Source organism: Mizuhopecten yessoensis, unplaced genomic scaffold, assembly GCF_002113885.1.
Source record: "Mizuhopecten yessoensis strain PY_sf001 unplaced genomic scaffold, ASM211388v2 scaffold8057, whole genome shotgun sequence".
In the NCBI taxonomy this organism is placed as follows: Eukaryota; Metazoa; Mollusca; class Bivalvia; order Pectinida; family Pectinidae; genus Mizuhopecten; species Mizuhopecten yessoensis.
The window spans coordinates 117,563-140,970 of record NW_018407357.1 but is presented as its reverse complement, the minus strand read 5'-3'; the positions used below and the strand labels follow the sequence as shown (position 1 = coordinate 140,970).

The 23,408-nt window shown below is 36.0% G+C and overlaps 1 protein-coding gene across 6 annotated transcripts in view; it reads right to left on the bottom strand.

The window, feature by feature from the left end:
* Nucleotides 1-23,408, bottom strand: part of LOC110454779 (potassium voltage-gated channel subfamily KQT member 1-like) — a 104,758-nt gene that overhangs the window by 46,764 nt on the left and 34,586 nt on the right. For 5 of the 6 annotated variants that reach the window (XM_021504475.1, XM_021504481.1, XM_021504482.1 and 2 more), the window contains one exon: nt 3,380-4,088. The gene's annotated coding sequence lies outside the window, so the exon portion shown is untranslated. Of the gene's footprint in view, nt 1-3,379; nt 4,089-10,464; nt 10,475-23,408 lie in introns of those variants that run through there. The other variant, XM_021504479.1, reaches the window with a different exon arrangement.

Sequence of the window (23,408 nt, the reverse complement as noted above, 5' to 3'; positions counted from 1 at the left end):
ACTATTTTTGTTGACCTTTGTCCATGGAAGGTCCCTGCAAAATTTCATTGAAATTGGTTCAGGGGTTTTGGAGAAGAAGTCGAAAATGTAAATTGTTTACGGACGCACGACGGACGACGGACGACGGACGACGACGGACAAAAGGCGATCGCAATAGGTCACTTGAGACTTTGTCTCAGGTGACCTAAAAATATGTACACCCTAGGAAAAAATACATTTTTAAATGGCATCTTTTGAGTTGTTCTTTCAGATGAAATTATCAGATCTTAGAAAATAGGAATACAATGTACTTCATCCAATTCACTGGTTGAAAATGCTCAATTTCAGGGTCCAAAATCGTGAGTCTCCCTCCAAAATAAGTAGAGTTGGCAGAGTTCAGTATGTGCAGTGTGTTTCCAACAAGTTGGTTGGTTGGTTGGTTTTTTGCCTACTTAATGATTCCACTCATGCAGGTTTCATCTCACTGACGGAAGTCAGTGTTTAAATTGTTGGCGTTTTCCAACAAGCATAAAGGTTGATATTTATACTTGTGGTCATGAAGCGAAACTGGACTGGGTCAATCGTCAACAACTAGGTAGCTCAACTGGTAGAGCATCTGTCTAAAGTTCGGCAGGTCATAATGGAGGACAGAATTGTACATATGTGAAAAGGTAAGCATTTCACAGTGACCTGTATCAATGTAGAAATCCCTATTTATAATGGACAGATATGTCAAGGTTGTTTATAATGAAAACCAGACACACCGTACCACAGACACACTTGGTTAAGATAAATCACAGGTCACTTGTACCAAGTGTTTTCCTCACCTTTAACAACACAGGACGGCTAGGAACATATGTGTGTGAGTTTGTCTCCTCCAATGACCTACAGGAGATCTATGTCTTAAATTCCAATATTATTTATACATGAATCTGAAACTATTGTTACAATTTTGCTATATTTCCCCTATTGGGCCTCGCCCCTCAGCCCCCAGGGAGGCCAGACCCACCATTTATACAAAATTTGTTCCCCTTCCCCCAATGATGCTTCTGACCAAATATGGAACAAATCATTTCATTCCTACAGAAGGAGAAGGATTTTAAAGAATTTGCTATATTTCCCCTATTGGGCCCCGCCTCTCAGCCCCCAGGGGGACCACAACCATCGTTTATACAAAATTGAGTCCCCTTTGCCTAAGCATGCTCCAGACCAAATTTAGTCAAAATCTACTAGGCCTTTCAGGACAAGTAGCGTTTTAAAGGAATAGTTGATGGACAGACGGACAGACGACTGACGAGGTGAGCTAAAAATCAATATGGGACATCTGGAGGACGTACTCTATACAGCAAACAATATGGTACATCAGGGACACATACTCTATACAACAATCAATATGGGATATCAGGGACACATACTCTGTACAACAATCAATATGGGATATCAGGGACACATACTCTGTACAACAATCAATATGGGACATCAGGAACATGTCCTCTATACAACAATCAATATGGGACATCAGGGACATGTACTCTATACAGCAATCAATATTGGACATCAGGAACATGTACTCTATACAACAACCAATATGGGACATCAGGGACATGTACTCTATAAAACAATGAATATTGGACATCAGGGACATGTACTCTATACAACAATCAATATGGGACATCAGGGACATGTACTCTATACAACAACCAATATGGGACATAAGGGACATGTACTCTATAAAACAATGAATATTGACATCAGGGACATGTACTCTATACAACAATTAATATGGGACATCAGTGAGACGTACTCTTTACAGCAATCAATATGGGACATCGGTGGGATGTCCTCTATACAACAATGAATATTGGACATCAGGGACATGTACTCTATACAACAATTAATATGGGACATCAGTGAGACGTACTCTATACAGCAATCAATATGGGACATCGGTGGGATGTCCTCTATATGAATATTGGACATCAGGGACATGTCCTCTATACAACAATAAATATTGGACATCAGGGACATGTCCTCTATACAACAATGAATATTGAACATCAGGGACATGTACTCTATACAACAATAAATATTGGACATCAGGGACATGCATGTACTCTATAAAACAATCAATATGGGACATCAGGGACATGTACTCTATACAACAATCAATATCGGACATCTGGGACACATACTCTATACAACAATCAATATAGGAGATCAGTGACACATACTCTATACAACAATCAATATAGGACATCAGTGACACATACTCTATACAACAATCAATATGGGACATCTGGGACACCTACTCTATACAACAATCAATATGGGACATCAGTGACACATACTCTATACAACAATCAATATGGGACATCTGGGATACCTACTCTATACAACAATCAATATGGGACATCAGGGACATGTACTCTATGCAACAATCAATATCGGACATCTGGGACACAAACTCTATACAACAATCAATATGGGACAACAGGGACACAAACTGTATACAACAATCAATATGGGACATCAGTGACACATACTCTATACACCAATCAATATGGGACATCCGGGACATGTACTCTATACAACAATCAATATGGGACATCGGGGAAACGTACTCTATACAACAATCAATATTGGACATCAGGGAAACGTACTGTATACAACAATCAATATCGGATGTCAGGGATACCTTCTGTATACAAAAATCAAATTGCCACAGAAAAAGCAAAGCTTAACCAGATGTCCAGTATTTTAAGGTTAATATAACATTATCTTATTCTGTACTGTAATTTTTTTCATTGATGTATTTATTATTTGGATCTAATATCAACATAACCTATCAAAAATATTTCATATTTGATCAAATGAAAGCATTCCATGAATATATCATGTCCTGTCTAGTCACAAGTGGGCTCTTGACTGTATTTCGATATCGCCGTTATTCACAGTCCTTACTTAACAGATTTGTTGTAAATTGATTTGGAGTTCATGATTTGTAGATATTCTATTATCAAATCATCAATATACATACCAAACAATTCCTCAACAAGTACTTCTTTATATTGTATAGGGAGGTTTATGTTATTTTCTGATTAAGCTGACAATTTGAGGAGCAAATCAATGGCTTCAAGAATATTTGTGTGCTTTTGTTTCCTCTGTAGATCATTCACCTATGAATACCTCTATCTTTGTTCATGCATGTGAAAACATAGATCTACAGTGTCTACTACACAACAAAAATGAATCAGTCCACAACAATAGAAACCTCATCTCATTATCCTAAACATCAATATATACCAACCTGTAACCCAAGTCAGTCGACAACCGAAACCCAGAGTCTTGTCAGTGTTTCTGTATATATATCCAAGAACCAAAAGAAGCTGACAATACTTACTGTACCGAGTCACATTCCTCGGGAACTGACCCTGACTGTTGATCTCTATGGAAAAGTGACCGACAGTTATGGCTTACTATCCATTATTATGGCCACATCAGTATCACATAACAAAAGTTTATGATGAAAAATGATTTGACTCCTCCACTTCTCTAATCAGCATTACATGTACAGTAGAATACTCCATTTGTCTACCTTGATGATAGAAGATGGAACAACATGTGTCCTTGTGTTAGAGTTGTCTTACATCTTGTATGTATTCAAAAACCACTGTATAGCATATCATAGCAACATAAGGCTATTTGAAATCCAGAATCCTAGTAAGAAGAGATTATGGTGTACCATCCATTTTTCATACAGAACAGGATTTAATTCATACAGTGCCCATTTCGTCTGTGTTTATAGTCCAGTCAGCCTCCACATTATAGTACCATTTATAGAATCAGATCCTGGGCTTCCTCAGTATTTATGACAGATCAAGGGTTTCTTTTGAATTATGGTCAGGTTTAGATTTTCCTCTATATTACGGACCGACCAAGGTTTTCCTCTCTATTTGGGACAGGTCCAGGGATCACTCTGTATTTAGGACAAACCCAGGTTTTCCTCTATATTTAGGACTGGTCCAGGAATCCGATCTGTATTAAGGACTGACCGAAGATTTCCTGACGTGCTGGACAGTAGCTGGCCCTTGATCACAAATTCCTGCAATCTGAAACACACAACAGGGACAAAACAAATCAATGGTGATTCTGGGGAGTTGGGAGATCACTGTGATATCTACAATAAAAATCACACCGCTACAATCCATACCGTCTGTCACCATAAACACAGGTTCAAAGCGTTATCAGCAAAAACAGCTATTTGCATCAATTAGTGTTCTTTTGGAAGAAAATTAAAAAAAATCTGTACAGATTATTACTTACTTAGTTAAAATATAATACGGAGACCAAAGTCAAAATGTTATATATAACCACATGTACATGTACATGTTATTTAGTACTACCTGCATGTACATGTTACTTAGTACTTCTGCATGTACATGTTACTTAGTACTACTACATGTACATGTTATTTAGTACTACTGCATGTACATGTTATTTAGTACCACTGCATGGACATGTTATTTAGTACCACTACATGTACATGTTATTTAGTACCACTGCATGGACATGTACTACATGTACATGTTATTTAGTACTACCTGCATGTACATGTTATTTAGTACTACTGCATGTTCATGTTATTAAGTGCTACTACATGTACATGTTATTTAGTACTACTACATGTACATGTTATTTAGTACTACTACATGTACATGTTATTTAGTACTACTACATGTACATGTTATTTAGTACTACTACATGTACATGTTATTTAGTACTACTACATGTACATGTTATTTAGTACTACTGCATGTACATGTTATTTAGTACTACTGCATGTACATGTTATTTAGTACTACTGCATGTACATGTTATTTAGTACTACTACATGTACATGTTATTTAGTACTACTACATGTACATGTTATTTAGTACTACTACATGTACATGTTATTTAGTACTACTGCATGTACATGTTATTTAGTACTACTGCATGTACATGTTATTTAGTACTACTGCATGTACATGTTATTTAGTACTACTACATGTACATGTTATTTAGTACTACTACATGTACATGTTATTTAGTACTACTACATGTACATGTTATTTAGTACTACTGCATGTACATGTTATTTAGTACTACTGCATGTACATGTTATTTAGTACTACTGCATGTACATGTTATTTAGTACTACTACATGTACATGTTATTTAGTACTACTACATGTACATGTTATTTAGTACTACTACATGTACATGTTATTTAGTACTACTACATGTACATGTTATTTAGTACTACTACATGTACATGTTATTTAGTACTACTGCATGTACATGTTATTTAGTACTACTGCATGTACATGTTATTTAGTACTACTGCATGTACATGTTATTTAGTACTACTACATGTACATGTTATTTAGTACTACTACATGTACATGTTATTTAGTACTACTACATGTACATGTTATTTAGTACTACTACATGTACATGTTATTTAGTACTACTACATGTACATGTTATTTAGTACTACTACATGTACATGTTATTTAGTACTACTACATGTACATGTTATTTAGTACTACTACATGTACATGTTATTTAGTACTACTGCATGTACATGTTATTTAGTACTACTGCATGTACATGTTATTTAGTACTACTGCATGTACATGTTATTTAGTACTACTACATGTACATGTTATTTAGTACTACTACATGTACATGTTATTTAGTACTACTACATGTACATGTTATTTAGTACTACTGCATGTACATGTTATTTAGTACTACTGCATGTACATGTTATTTAGTACTACTGCATGTACATGTTATTTAGTACTACTACATGTACATGTTATTTAGTACTACTACATGTACATGTTATTTAGTACTACTACATGTACATGTTATTTAGTACTACTACATGTACATGTTATTTAGTACTACTACATGTACATGTTATTTAGTACTACTACATGTACATGTTATTTAGTACTACTACATGTACATGTTATTTAGTACTACTACATGTACATGTTATTTAGTACTACTACATGTACATGTTATTTAGTACTACTGCATGTACATGTTATTTAGTACTACTGCATGTACATGTTATTTAGTACTACTGCATGTACATGTTATTTAGTACTACTACATGTACATGTTATTTAGTACCACTACATGTACATGTTATTTAGTACCACTGCATGGACATGTTATTTAGTACTACTACATGTACATGTTATTTAGTACCACTACATGTACATGTTATTTAGTACTACTGCATGTACATGTTATTAAGTGCTACTACATGTACATGTTATTTAGTACTACTACATGTACATGTTATTTAGCACCACTGCAGTGTTGTACCCTTCAATGGTGTCACAGATGTGGGTATTCTACAACGCCTCCACTAGGGATCAAACCAACAACCTCTGGCTAACTAGTCTGACACTCCATAGAATGAGCTAAAGAGAAATTCCCCCTCTCCAAGTTGGTACAAGTTAAGTGGCTAGTATTTTATGACCAGGGTTACAATGCGCCTGCCAGTCATTTCATAACTGAAGCTCTGATTTTCATAATAGAACGATATCTATTACGAAATGATCGTGACACCGTGTTACAAATGCGGTAGCTATATATTATTTTTAGCTTACTCTTTATGGTATGAACAGACCTGTAAATATTGAGGTGTAAATGGCCTCATTATCTTTAAACCTGACATCAATTGTAAGTGCAGCTTTTCCTGCGTAGCGGTGGTAATCATTGTGAGCATTCGTTAGTTTAATCCCGATTTGTAGCCAGTTTGTTGTTTGCAATAAGTCCACTTGTGTGAATGTTGTTTTGGTAAGTAGCCAAATTAAGCATGTGTGAGAAGTTGATTGTCTTTATACATTGTTATCATTCCATTGATGTGTTATGAAGTGTATCTTACCTTGACATAATGACCTTGACCTTGGGTGAGCAAACATAAATTCATTAGAGATATGAAAGTACTAGAGCAGTGAAAACAAATCTATCTATAATGATGAACTTGAGCTTGGAATGAATGCTAAAACATACAATTCATTTCAGATATTTAAGTTTTTGACACAAGTGAACCAAGGCTTTTAGAGCGATGACAAAATCTTATGACTGTATAATCTATGACCTTGACCTTGCAGAAAGAGCTCAAAAACCTGAACTTGTCGAAGACATCCAAGTACTTGAGACATGCACTCGGTTAAGTAACAATATGATCATAAATAAGCCTTCTAGAAATTTAAGATTAAAGAGTAGTGACCTTAACCTTAGGGTGAGTGATCATAAACACAAATTGGTCAAGATATCAAATGCTTGACACTCGCACAAAGTTCGGTTAAACTGGACTTAAAATGATTCTTCTAGTGGCTGAGGACAATTACTGACCAACTGACAGACAGATCAGACCGAAAAGATAATACTCCTGGCTACTTAGCAGTGGCATAAAATTACATGGCTTGCACACCAAGTACAGCTCATTTGTTTCATTTACAGAAGGTGTTAAGCCGTTAATAATGAGTAAAGCATGGCATAAAACCCACATCACCAATCAACCAGTTAATTTGTCTTCATCCATCTGTTTTATAACACTGCAGACTGAATAGCTATCAAGGGAGATAATCTGTGTTGATCTCTCTATATCTGGAAAGATTGGGAAGCTTTCAGGAGCAACCATTCTTGATATCAGCAGACTTCATGCATATGGTGTGAAGAAAGATTGACAAGGGAGACAATCTGCTACTGATGCTGCGGGAGCCAAATATCCTAACCAAATGGGGGACATAAATAGTTCAGATCAAGGGTAGATCGATAGATCAGATGAAATATTAAATGGAGTCATTCAAATGAAATTTGGATAACCAGGATTGTTCTAGGTTGGATTTTGATGCAATTGGATCTTCAGAGGGTGAAGTGTAACAAGCCTTCATCAAAACGATAAGCACAATCTCTATAAAAGAAATGATCACTATCAGTCTGAAAAACATTTCATCCATAAGAAAAAGTCTAACATTCCATCTTGTCCTATTAAATACTACAGAACTGGCAACACCTCATTGTATCTTCAACATTAATCCAGAATATTTTTGTCATTATGAAAGCATTCGACAACATTGTAGGAAGAAGCTACCAGTTTATTTATGCTAATTAAAATGTTCGCCTGCATCGGTGAGTGCGGTGTAATCTACGATCAGACCAACAGTACGCAGTCAGCTCGACCTCTCTGCAAACGCATTAAAGGAATAGAAACAAGAAGACCTTGAAGGGGCATTTATCACTAACCAGTTATTTAATAGTGTGTGAAAACTACATCCAAAGCTGAAATTCTCAAGAAGTCAAATGAAGTTTGCAATACATTAGACATCTGTGACCCTGATAACTGGTTGAGACGATTTATTTGAAAAAATGTGACAAGATCTATAAACAGCAATTTAATGACTTAAGGCTGGGATAAAATAAATGTAGTTAATGGTAAGCAGTAGTTTGAATTTTTTATGCATATTGTATGATTTCTGTGACCTTGAAAGAAGGTCAAGGTAATCTGTTTGAACTTATTAAATAACCATTTGTCCCAGTAAGACCATGATCACATATGATTTTAGGCCACTTCATTCTACAGAAATTGCTTAATTTATTAACAAACTTTTGTTCTCAAATCCCAACACAGACACAGGTTAAATATCATTACTGTTACAGCTTGGCCTTACACTTCATTAGAAGTAGTCATTTATATGACATAGTTATATTGGTAGTCTTTCACCAATGTAACCTCTATACATGCCAAATACTGGTATCCTGACTCCCAGCCTTCAGTGGTTCTCAAGTGAGAAGTTGTTTGCAGTAATATTGTAACATTTCGACCTTGACTGTATATGTCATTTTCTTGAGCAAAGTTGTGATAGCCTCTTGGACACTCTAGAAATGTGCTGTACATAGGATTCATGGTTCATCAGAAAAAGTTGTGCAGTCATTTTGTATTGAACACATTTGATCACTGTGATCTTGAAATAGGTCAAGGACATATGTTTTTTTTATTATTCTAGGCATTATGGTCCATTACAAGAAGTCATCTAAGATTTAAACATATTTGACCTGTTTTTCCTGTAATTGAATGTGAATCAATATAATTTGATATTACTTTATTAAAGATACGTACATCACATATACTAAAGCTACGTACATCACATATACATCATGACTTTAAGGCCTCGTGGATCTGGAGAAGTTGTTGGAGGTTTTCAGCAGTTGACCATGCAATGACCTGACCTTGAATGTAAGTTACAGTAATTATACGTTGTTTGAACAAATCGACAGCCCTTCATCCCAGCCCAAATGTCATTTAAAACTCCTCAACAACCTCAATCATTTTATCCTTCAGGTACTCCCCCCCCCCCCCCCCCCCCCCCCCCCCAAAACTTATCACTTATCTTTGCTGAAGTTGTTGACATCAACAGCAGGTGTTACCATGTAATAACATCCATACAATGTTCCATTTGGCAGGCATGATTTAATTACAAGGGTTGGCCTTCTGTATAGTCATCATGTTCTCCATATCACTTTACAATGGCTTACAACATCCTACCACAGGTGTCCTTTAGTTTGGATTACCTCTTATCATATCCCTCTTGACAAGCTGTGCCTTTCACCGACATAATTACCTAGTTGGAAATACATGAGTCAACAATTTCCTCCAAGCCTAAATATAACAAAATGTTGTATAACATTAGAATGGTGTGATTTTGCCATGTTCTTGTAAAACCAATTATTGATCAGTGGACCATGCTACACAATATATAAGAGTCGATGGGTATTAACGTTATATGACTAGAACTCAACAATAATACACACAGGTAACTAGTGCTAAATATTTTACAGAAATTCAGTCAAGAATTTCCACTTAAACCTTGAAACAATGCCAATTTTCATTTGCTATTTTTCTTACCGACACCTTTTTACCCCCATCTGAAATCCAAAATTTAGCTGGGCAAGATGGCGAGAGCCAGTAAAATTAATAACCAATGTTTTTATCCAGTTTATATGATGTTTACTTTAACTTCTCAATTGGTGCCAAAGGAGTAAAGTGCAACAATTCTAATCTATAAATAACTATTCTAGTATTCTGGTATCATCTGCAAGATGGCGTGTACATAGCAGCCTTCACTGGTATCATCTGCAAGATGGCATGTACATAGCAGCCTTCAATGTTTTAATGATATATTCCAAGTGTAGAAAGGAAATGTGGACTGATCGAGAGCAGAACCCTTCGATTTCAAAGATGCAAATATATTTGAATCGTAACATTGAATTACTATCAAATACCTGCTGATCATTGTTTTCATCAATATACTCATTTGTTTGTTCATCCCATTATCACAGAAAAGGATAAAAGAAATGAACAAAAATCACATTTCTGCTATAGATAATTGAATGCAGATACAGAATTAAACAACACTAAATCATTAGAATTGGCTTTGTGGAAAAGAAAATCAATCTAAGCGAAGGAAAATAACCTGTCATATCTGGGATGATGTTATCACAAATCTGCAGTAGGAAAGGAATGGCCTTGATATAACAAGTTTTTTCCCTTATAAAGTTTCTCATCCTCCCCAGTTTGATGACACCAGATCCAATTTTAATACTACCAATGAAAATTACCCATCATATACTATAATTGTGTCTTGGCAGTTCCAACACACATTTTCTCTTCCCTGCTTAAAATTTCACTGGGGAAGGTGGTCAAATATCTCCCAATGATAATTCAATTTCCTTCTGAGCTAGAAGGAAGCTAGGTTTGTTAGGGAAGCACTATATACAATTTCAGTTAGCATTCAGCAAGAAATCCATTTTTGTCACATTTTTTCCTAGAGCAGCTAAGCTACAATTTTATCTCCTCTGTTTTTGGCTCCTGTGTTGGGCAGTCTTTACTGTATATGATGTATACAGATTATAAGTCACTTTGTAGATGTTGTCGATGTACATCAACTGAACAACATTTCCTTTTTCTAAAATGTACTTTCAGGAAAACTAGCTTGTATGTCATGAGATTTCATTACAAGAACAACATGCTTACTTATGGCTGGCAAGCTAACAATCAAAATTGAGATTAAGGTGATTTCTGTAGCTTTTTAGAAAACATACAGATGCAACTGGTCTTTGAACAAAAATATCGTCTGAACATTAACATTATTTATGCATAATTTGGTTGAAATCTGCACAAAAATAAACAAGAGGCACAAGTTGGGGTTAAAGGTTTCTTGAGTGTTGCTATATAGGATAGGCTGCTGTTATTGGTACATACAGCTGACTTAGGGCTGCAACATTTATACATTAACATGACGATACAATACGTATCACGATACATATAGTAACAGTAGAAGCAAAGAGAAAAGATATGTTGCAAAATTCTAATGGCAATATTACAACTGGAAATAGACTTGGTCCAAAAAGGGCATGACTTTAAAGTTTCACACAATTCACGTTTTTTTAGATGTGCCTGCCAAGCTGGAGCTGTCACTCACCATGTTGGAATGGATATGAGTAGACGGTTAATACAGAAACGAACTAGAACACTGACAGGTCAGTTAGGGCCCCGTCTTGTGGCAATATATCCCCCATAATCATCAAGAAGCAATCTGCCCATATAGCTGAGCTTGGCGTTTGACATTTGGACTTCAAAAAGAATTGCAAGGAAGCAAAATATACATTTTACATGTACTATGATGTGAGTCTTGTTTCCTTCCACCTCCATATTTGCTGGGCTAACAGAAATGTAAATACCGGTGCAATACTCATTTGTTAGCTTTGCTTTGTTTTATTTCACCTTATATACCTCCTCCATAAAGAGCCAGGGTCAAAGTCAGAGATTCACTTTGTCTTTGACCTTTGGACCCAAATGATCTTGACCATTAACCCAGTGACCCTGATCTTTGGTCAGTTGACTTATTCTTTAATTCCGATCAACTTTGCTTCTTAATATCATAACAAAATGTTCTTCAGTGAAAAATACAAAACTTGACCTTGACCCTATGGACCCCGTAACCTGGACCTAAGGTCAGTTGACTCTGTGTTAAGTTCTGAACAACATTGCTTCATAATGTCATAACAAAACGTTCATCAGGGAAAAGGTGCAAAATGTAACCTTCACCTTTGACCCAGTGACCTTGACCTTTGGTCAATTGACTCCTTGTTTAATTCTGAGCAACATTGCTTCAATGTGTCATAGCGAAATGTTCACCAGTGAAAAGATACAAAATTTAACCTTGATATTTGATCCAATGACCTTGACCTTTGGTCAGATGACTCCTTGTTCAATTCTGATCAACTTTGCTTCATCATGTCATAACAAAATGTTCATCAGTGAAAAGATGCAAAAATTGACTTTGACCTTTGCATCTGATGACCTTGACCTTTGACCTCAACTTTTTACCTCAGTGTGTCTCTTTGTTTCATTCCGAACAACTTTACTTCATAATGTCGTAGAGAAATGTCCACCAGTGAAAAGCTACAAAATTTGACCTTGACCCCTAACCCCATGACCTTGACCTTTGGTCAGTTGATTCCTTGTTTAATTCTGATCAACTTTGCTTCATAACGTCATAACAAAATGTTTATCAGTGAAAGGATGTAAAATTTGACCTTGACCTTAGACCTTAATTACCTTGACCTTAATGACCTTTACCTCAATGTGTATTTTTGTGAACTGAACATCATGACCAAGTTTCAAGTACATCGGTCAATAAATAACAAAGTTAATAGCCAGGAACAAAATTTGTGGACGGACAGACAGACAGACAGACAGACAGACAGACAGACAGACAGAGTGATTGTGCATGGTAACATCCCATAAAAATTTTGTGTATTACACTGTATTCAAAATATCGCAATATATTATTGCAACCCTACAGTTGACAAAATAATTGGAAAACCAGTATATCACAAATCACAAAATTTCATCACTAGAAAAACAAGAGGCCCAGAGGGCCTGTATTGCTCACCTGGATACCAAAGCAATCATGGCAAAATATTCTCCGAATGAGATCAAGGGAATATGCCAGACCCCAAGGCCAATCCTTGTAGCATACCCGTATTAGATTTTTCATGCCCAGCAATTTTATGTATGGTTATGGGGTGGGGATCTCAACTGTTTCCAAGCTTTGACTCAGAAACTAGGTCCCTAGGGTTGTGGCCAGACCCCAGGATCAATTCTAATATCGTGACTGCATTTGTCTCTTTTTGCCCAGCATTTGTATATATAGTTTTGGGGTGGGGATCTCAACCGTTTCAAAGTTATGACCCAGTGGTTAAGTCTGCAAGGGTGGGGCAGACCCTGGGGTCAATTCTAATATCATGACTGCATTCGTCTTTTATGCCCAACAATTGTATATATAGTTTTTGGATGGGGATCTAAACCATTTCAAAGTTATGACCCAGGGGTTAAGTCTCCAATGGTGGGGCAGTCCCCAAGGCCATCCTGGAAGCATATGTGCAATCATCCCTTTATACTCAGCAATTGTATATATATAACATATTTGACCCCTGTGACCTTGGATATGGGTGAAGGTCATTTATTTAAACAAACTTTGTAGTCCTTTATCTCAGTATGCTACTGGCCAAATATCATTACCTTGGGCATTTTGGTTATTCAGAAGAAGTTGTTTAAAGTTTTTAACATATTTGACCACTGTGACCTTGAATATGGGTGAAGGTCATTCATTTGAACAAACTTTGTAGCCCTTCATCCCAGCATGCTACTGGCCAAATATTATCACCTTAGGCCTCTTGGTTATTTAGAAGAAGTTGTTTAAAGGGGGTGAACATATTTGACCCCTGTGACCTTGAATATAAATCGAGGTCATTTATTTGAACAAACCTGGTAGCTATTCAATNCCTCTTGGTTATTCAGAAGAAGTTGTTGAAAGGTTTTAAACATATTTGACCCATGTGACCTTGAATATAAATCAAGGTCATTTATTTGGACAAAATTGGTAGCCCTTCATCCCAGCATGTTACTGGCCAAATATCATCACCCTATGCCTCTTGGTTATTCAGAAGAAGTTGTTTAAAGAATTTAACATATTTGACCCCTGTGACCTTGAAAATGGATGAAGGTCATTTATTTGAACAAACTTGGTAGCCCTTCATCCTAGCATGTTACTGGCCAAATATCATCACCCTAGGCCTATCGGTTATTCAGAAGAAGTTGTTGAAAGGTTTTAAACATATTTGACCCCTGTGACCTTGAATATAAACCAATGTCATTTAGTTGATCAAACTTGGTAACCCTTTATCCCAGCATGTTACTGGCCAAATTTAGGCACCATAGGCCTCTTGCTTATTCAGAAGAAGTTGTTTAAAGAATTTTACATATTTGACCCCTGTGACCTTGAAAATGAATGAAGGTCATTTGTTTTAACAAACTTGGTAGCCCTTCATCCCAGCATGTTACTGGCCAAATATCATCACCCTAGGTTTTTTGGTTACTGAGAAGAAGTTGTTTAAAGTAAAATGTTGACAACGGACGGATGGACGCCGCACCATGCCATAAAAACATAAAAACACAGTACTTACAGTCAAATACCATTTAAACTATCCAATATGAGCACCCTTTCAGGTATTAAAACCCATAATTGTTGAATTTTACTACCATCCGTTCCAAAATTTACCAAAATCCAAAAATTAAAACAAAATTAAAATTCCACCCTCTCGCTCCTGTTTTTTCCCAAAATTTTCCAAAGAACTATTTTTTAAATTGGTATGGCCTAAAGGCAGTCTTTTATTAATTTTTGGGTAGCCCTTCAAATGTTTGACAGACCACCAGTGACACAACACAACTTTTACAGTAGTGTATAATAACTTTAAATGCCAAGAAAATTAAATGAGATGGAACTACTATATATTTCTCCTTTGTGCATTTTAACACAGACAACATCAAACTAGAATAATCAAGAAACTTGTGCAACTCTGTTTATATTTGTAGCACAACATTAACTAACAATGACACAAACTAATGATGCTGGCGGTTTTGGCACATTTACTGAGAACAATTATCGCTAGGCCAAAGGATCACCCCACGCTATATATATTACATGCTAGTCTCACAATCAAGCGCCTCAAATGGATCAACTGCATTATGCACTCTCAATGTCAGCAATAATATTGGAAATAAAACCTCAGCAAACATTCCAGGGAATCAGATCATTTACGCAATATGATTGCATTTCTTCTAATCTGTGATTGTCAACGCCAGTGCATTATGGCGATTGTCATGTAATCTGTGAGAGGGTTTTAATCAAAATGTCAAATTCTTTGTTGATTTATGTCTCTTTTCAGACTATAACATTAATGTGTTCTGAATTAGCAATGGTTGAATGTAAATATTTAATCCTCGACGTGAGATTAAGCACAGCATGAGTTTTATAACAAGAGGCCCATGGGCCTTAACGGTCACCTAATATATTTATACAGAGAGTTGATTTTGTTTTTAACACGAACAGAAATATTATTCAAAGTGACAAAAAACAATAAAACCACCTTATTCAATATCTAGCATACAGATTTAAGACTAAAAAGTATTTGAAACTAGCACCTCTGATTCTAAACAAGGAAAATGAAGAAATTTCAGCACACTGACTCCTTTGGGCCCCACCCTACAGCCCTTGGGGGTAGGGCTGGCTCAAAATGTTCAAAGTATCAAACTGTCAACTCAGGGTTATAGTTTCAATCAAGTTATTAACATGTAATATTCAAAGTATCATTTGCCATTATAAGCCATAATAAATTTTGCCCCCCGCCCCTCCTTCCCCAGGGGGAAACGCGAGACCCCAGGGTCATAAACCTTAAGACCCTTCCATCTATGAAGAGTATTTGATTCTACATGTACCATATCCGGGTCTTTGAGAAGAAGATTTTTGAAATTTCGGTCAATTCAACCCTTTTTGGCCCAACCAATCAGCGCTGGGAGGTCAGTCAGGGCTGATATGTGCATACCATCAAACTGCTATCCAATACTGATAATGCTAACCCAAATTGAATTACTTCCAATGAAATTTAAACAAATGTTGGTCCAAAATGTGATTTCCCTATATAAACTATAGTAAAGTTTACTCCCTCCCCAGGGGTAAACGTGAGACCCCAGGGTCATAAATACACAATTTTAGTACAGCACCTTAAGACCCTTCCATCTATGAAGAGTATTTGATTCTACCATATCTGGGTCTTGAGAAGAAGATTTTTGAAATATCAGTCAATTCAACCCTTTTTGGCCCCACCCATCAGCCCCTGGGGGTCAGTCAGGGCTCATATGTGCATACTATCAAACTGCTACCTAATACTGATAATGCTAACCCAAATTGAATTACTTCCAATGGAAATTAAACAAATGTTGGTCCAAAATGTGATTTCCATATATAAATTAATTCTAATTCCGGATGTACTTATTAGACTCACCCCCGCGCATATAACAAAATGGCGGATTATTAATGTACTTTTTAGACTAGGTGTAACTGCCGCAAGAATTGTAACAGGTAACTGTGAACAAATATTGTTACTGTTTCATGTTCTGGTTCATAGACAAACACTTCTTCATTTTTCGCAGCATAATGACTAACTGGCAGCTGATTATGACTGAGAAATCTACATTTGTCTGGCAATAAACAATACTATTCCTTGTATTTAACACAGCGTTGTAGTGCAGGTTTCCAATGGGGATTGATTATGGTTACGAATGTGGAGTCGTTGAGTTTTTTTCTAAATACAAGTAGATTTCATCAAGACTTCTATTAGAATATTCAAATTTACTTCCATATGTCTCAACAAATATCTGATGATGAATTTACGAGTGTTCGTATCGAATTAAGTTGCCGCCATCTTGTTTACATTTGAGGCACCAAACGCAAACATCTTGCGGCAAATGCGAAAACATTAAGTCACATAATAAAAAGAGGCCCAATGGGCCTGCATCGCTCACCTGTTATTAATCTAACACTTGTAATCTTAAGATTTCATAAGAACCTATTAAAACATTTAAACATATGATGCCTCTGACCTTGATTGTTGAACAAGGACATTAGGTTGAAAGTGGATCAAGGTCATTCATTTGAACTAACATGGTAGTCCTTCATCCCAGCATGCTACAGGCCCAATTTCAGTACCCTGGCCCTTTTGCTTATTGAAAAGAAGTCGCTTGAAGATTTTACGACATTTGACCCTGTGACCTTGAAAGTTGGTCAAGGTCATTCAGTTGAACAAACTTGATAGTCCTTCATCCCAGCATGCTACAGGCCCAATATCAGTACCCTGGGCCTTTTGGTTATTGAGAAGAAGTTGTTTGAAGATTTTAAGACATCTGACCCCAGTGACCTTGAAAGTGGGTCAATGTCATTCATTTAAACAAACTTGGTAGCCCTTCATCCCAGCATGCTACAGGCCCAATATCAGTACCCTGGGCCTTTTGGTTATTGAGAAGAAGTCGTTTGAAGATTTTATGACATTTGACCCCTTTGACCTTTGAAAGTTGGTCAAGGTCATTCATTTGAACTAACTTGGTAATCCTTCATCCCAGCATGCTACAGGCCCAATTTCAGTACCCTGGCCCTTTTGCTTATTGAAAAGAAGTCGCTTGAAGATTTTACGACATTTGACCCCTGTGACCTTGAAAGTTGGTCAAGGTCATTCAGTTGAACAAACTTGATAGTCCTTCATCCCAGCATGCTACAGGCCCAATATCAGTACCCTGGGCCTTTTGGTTATTGAGAAGAAGTTGTTTGAAGATTTTAACATATTTGACCCCTGTGACCTTGAAAGTGGGTCAAGGTCATTTATTTGAACAAACTTGGTAGCCCTTGATCCCAGCATGCTACTGGCCAAATATCATCTTCCTAGGCCTTTTGGTTATTGAGAAGAAGTTGTTTAAAGCAAAAAGTTGACGCCGGACAGACGGACGACGGACGACGGATGCCGCACCATAACATAAGCTCACTTGCCCTTCGGGCAGGTGAGCTAAAAAAGTGTACTCTGCACAAATAAAATTATTTCCTCCAAACTGATGGGTTCTGATTTTAGCGACAATTAATTGTTTTTTCGCGACAGTCTCGTGCGATAACCAACTAAACATTAGGCGCAGGTTACATCAAAGTCTCTTGTAGTGTGTACACGACAACGGGGATGAGACAGCCCTTTATTTTGTCGTCTGTACACGACAACGGGGACCTGAGGATGACATATTGTTGTCGTGTGTACACGACAACGGTACGGAAAGAGTTAAACAGGACTGGATTTGGTTAGAAATAATTCTAATTACTGAGTTAAACAGTACTGGGTTTGATTAGAATTATTTCTAACCAAATCCAGTACAGTTTTACTCAATAATTTAAATTATTTCTAATCAAATCCAGTACTGTTCAACTCAATAACTAAAATAATTTCTAACCAAACAGCAAAGTTTATTGATGGAGAAACTTGAAGCCTTGTCTATGGTTTTCATGAACCCACATTAATTCCTGCCAAGTAAGCAAAGCTGAAAATGTACCATGTTACCATGTACAGGCATGGTGATTGAGTCACTGTATAATAGTAATATGATATAATATCTACTTCATTTTTTAAAAAAAAATCATCAAAGCCATCAACAGACTTTGTATTGGAGTTGTTTTCAGGGTGATCACACGAAAAGTGAAGGAAAATACTCCATAATTTGTATCCTTGATTGAGTTCCAAAAGTATATTCCCCTGTACTGACACGATATATATACATCTGTATTATAATACAGTAACAAGTTTCATAATGCTACATGAAATAGGTCAGTAGTCATATCATAAAGGTTGCAGTGACCTATATCTACTTTTAGTTTTAGAATTAGTTTAAAGACTTCTTTGATTGAGGTACTAGCTAGATCAAAACATAGTTTACAGAGGCCTAGTTTTATAAGTATGTGACATTCTTTTGTACACGTACCCATATAAATGTACTAAGCTAGATAATCTTTTATGAATATCAGAGAATAATTCAGGAAAATTATTCCTTGATCGAGTTCAGATATCAAAATACAGGGTGCAGTGACCTAGTTTATAGTTTGCTACACTCCATCTTCCTTGTACACTAAATTTGATGATACTACATCAGATTGTATTGGGAAAACAGTTTTCACTTGGAGTCAGGTCAAACTATAGGTCACAGTGACCTACTTAATTATACAACACTGCCTTCCATAACATAATGATCTGTGTTCATGTATAAAGTTGGATGATCCTACATGTAATACAAATGTTCTGGGATCATTTTGACAGCACACATTCCATTGACTATAAATTCAATCTTACAAATGTCACCATATTGATTTTCTCAAAAAGTGCATCACCAAATGCAGTTGTTCCCAAAGGACTCCAGGTTTGAGTTATTCCACAGCTTTCTTCAATTACCTTGGATTATACAAAACTCCTAACAAACACGAGTGTATCTGACTGCACTAACATACAGCAGTACTCGAGACAACAAAAGTTAGGAACACTATAGTCTCAAGCACTCCGAATTAAATATTTAAATTTCTGTAGTACAGGATTCATTTAATAGGATTAAATAGGATATTAGTGGACGCAGGCACTGCAGCTGCCTCTATATCTACATCAATATAATTTGAAATACAATTTGGTAAACATAAAATAAGCCTATACATGAGTTTTTCTCAAAGTCAAATACATTACGAGATGAAATAACATCTTGTGGGAGACTATTCCAGATAACAAGTACTCTTCGAGTAAAGTTATGTTTTCTTATATTTAAATGACAATGTTGTTTGAGTATTTTTTTACTGTGTCCACATGTTTTTCCTTGAGCGGCGAGATCGAAAAACCTTTCCACCAAATTCAGATCATATAACCCGTTCATAAACTTGAACACGTTGATCATATCTCTGCACAAGCACCTGTATGTTAGAGTTGGAAGCTTCAATCGGCATAGTCTCTCACTGAAGCTAATAGTCTTAAATCCAGAGAGTATATTTGTAGATTTTTCTTTGAACGTTCTCTATCCTTTCGTTGTCCTTTATTTTGTGTTGACTCCAAACACTTGCAGTGTACTCTAAATGCGGTCAAACCAGCGCTTTAAAAAGATTTGTGAACATTTTTTAGTCCATACATACAAATGAAAGCCTTATGATACCTACGATGCTGTTAGCTTTTTTTATTGCTTGTTGGATATGAGTTGTAAAGCTCAAGTACTGGTCTACTACTACAACCCCAGTCTTTCTCTGATTTAATGTTTTCCAATGCTATAATTTCTCCTTCCTTGTCCCTTAGATGATATCGTGGTTCTCTCTTTTTATGTATTGTTGGCACTGCCATATAACTTTACACTTTTTAGGACTGACACTTAATAACCACTTATCCGACCATTTCATCAAATTGCAGAGATTCCTCTTGGAGCAAGCTTTCATCGGTATCATCAGATATTGTTCTGTACAACTTAGTGTCATCAGCAAACATAAAGGTTGGAGAAGATGTGCACTCCGGTACATATCTTCGCCAGCGATAAACTGTTATATAAACCAATAATATACACATGGATAAAATCTAGTCAAAATCTGTTCAGGTCTTTCTCTCAAGCTGTTGAAGTTTTCTTGGACTAATCACGGCTTCAGACGCCAAATACAAATTATGACGTAAATTCCTGATCGACATTTAATTGTCACATGGTAGAGATGGCAACCATAGAAAACACAACCTTGTACTTGTAACATGAGGTAAAACAGTTTCTTTATAATAATTGTATCACAAACCCCTAAAAATACCATGCTATGGATTAAAGTAATTTATCTTAAAGAAGCCCATGTTGGGCAATACCAGTAGACATGTATTGATTTTATATACAACATTAAACAGGCTGACAGACATGTCTTAGCTTTCTCCTACTACCTAAAGTCAAGGTACATGTCTCATCTACACAGTTTATCATAAATGCTGTATTTTGCCCAGGGAGAGATTTTGTGTTCTATTGTCATCATTTTCAGAAAACAGTTCCTTTGCTTCAAACAAACAGCTAACATTATAAACCAGCTTACATCCTTTAATTTTGTAGATTGTGCTCTTGGGAACACAAATACATGTCAAAGTTAGTGATAATACATGATCTACAGCTTATCACACGCATATTGATGATACATTCTAGAGTACACGTAACTTGATGATGAGGTACAACATAACCTGCATGTTTTGCTGCCAATTCTGATGTTGTTTGCGAGATGTCAGACAGCTAGCTGCCATCAGACCTCCAATTAGCCAGAACGGTACTCTAGTTCTGCAAGGCTTAATTACAAGATTAGATCTACTTTTATACTGTTGGCGCTGTTTGTACGAATTAAGTCAGAACTGATCTTTTAGTATTCCGAGAAACAATTATCAGATGGGATTATTGAATTTTGAAAGAGAATAATAATGGTGGCCATGTATATGTATGTACCACAGTGATTATTAGCTCAATCAGCCAAACTCTGCAAGACCATTCCCAGATCAATGATGAAAATGTACGTAGTCACCAGCATTATCATGCTGGCCACCAAGAGTGATTAACATATTTTTTTTATAGTTTTATTTTCAAGTGACAGAACCCAGCTTTTTCATCAGTATAATGCATACATGCATGAATAAACACTGATCTCAGCATTTCAGAATTTCATTATCATACAATTTAGTTATTTTTCTCTATAATTTTACTCAAAACATTTTGACTCATGTTTGCTTTAAGGAAATATGCCTCTACTATATACTGTAGATCAATAATGCACTTGAGTGTGATATTAGATCATGATTTTGTGTTGAAATGGTACAGGTTCATCGTTTAAATTCTACAAAAAAATCAGTTGCAGTGAGGTAAATGTTATTATCATAGCACCGTTACTGTTTGAAATTAATAACAGTCATCACCAAACAGGGTACCATGCACTCATAGAAAATCCCAAAAAGAGAATCTCAAAAACTTATTGCAGTAAATACCTATTTTATTGTTATGAAAAGATTCGTGTAACACAACCAATAGGTGTTTTTATGTGATGTTTCAATGATAAGTACGGTATTTACTCTGTCAACTTCAACAGTGTACACTAACAATTAATTGTACATACGCTTACAGTGAAGCCAAATCGACATTGATTTGGGAGGACAACTCGTACATATTTTACACCTTTGTGTACATACGCTTCACTGGTCATTTGTCTGATGAAGGTGACAAAGTACATACCGTACTAGTCATCATAACGTCACATTTAAACACTTAAAGGTTTTGTTACAAGAATCTTTTCATATCCATAATTACCAACCTGAAGAAAATGATTTGGAATAACTATTTTGTTAAGGTGGCTCCACACTTTCGCAATTAACCAGCAAAATTCGTTGAAACTTTCATATAATGGTTATGCAACTTTGTAGAGTTGATTTTATGAAAATCTAAACACTCCGATAGTTTGGGGACTTTTTTGGAAAAAATACCAAAAAATGGAATTTTCGTCAATTTCAATATTTTCCGGGTTTTTTTGTGTGTGACATTGTTCGGAACAATAACAACAATAATAAAATGAAAAGAAGCATTTCTTATTAACCCTACAAATATTTTATTTATCGCAAAATATGTAACACATGGTACAGAAAGTGTTTTTTATTGAATTTGTACGAATAAAAGTGATTATCTACAATTGCAAGCTAAAAGCAAACAGGACACAAAGATCTATACATATAGAATGGGAAATTTAACAAAATATACACAATGGCTTTATAATTAATTTATTTTACATTTTACAATCACTTCGATCCGGGTGAGAGTTATCTTCCTTGAAAAAAATCCGAACTTTTTGCAGAGGGGTGACATTTACACAATGACAGCTGCCCTGTTTACATATAACAAAAATGATGGAAATAAATCAAAAATATGATATCAAAGTTATCAATTTATTGTTCTTTAATGGAACCAAATTACCCTCAGTCATGTACACTTTGGACATCATTCCACAGTCCACTAACTCACGGTATATTTATAATTACATGTCAGAGGCTATCGCATGGTATGCCGTTCTCACGTGCACTCACACATGCATTCCATAGGTACTTCATATTTTACAAAACATTATTTTCACAGAGTAAGTAGACTACATTTGAAAACACGATTTAACCGACAGAGCGAAACTCCCTCAACAGCGAAGATCGTAACGACCTCGAGCTTATCGNATTCTACAAAAACATCAGTTGCAGTGAGGTTAATGTTATTATAGCACTGTTACTGTTTGAAATTAATAACAGTCATCACCAAACTGGGTACCATGCACTCATAGAAAATCCCAAACAAGAGAATCTATAAAAACTTATTGCAGTAAATACCTATTTTATTCTTATGAAAAGATTCTTGTAACACAACCA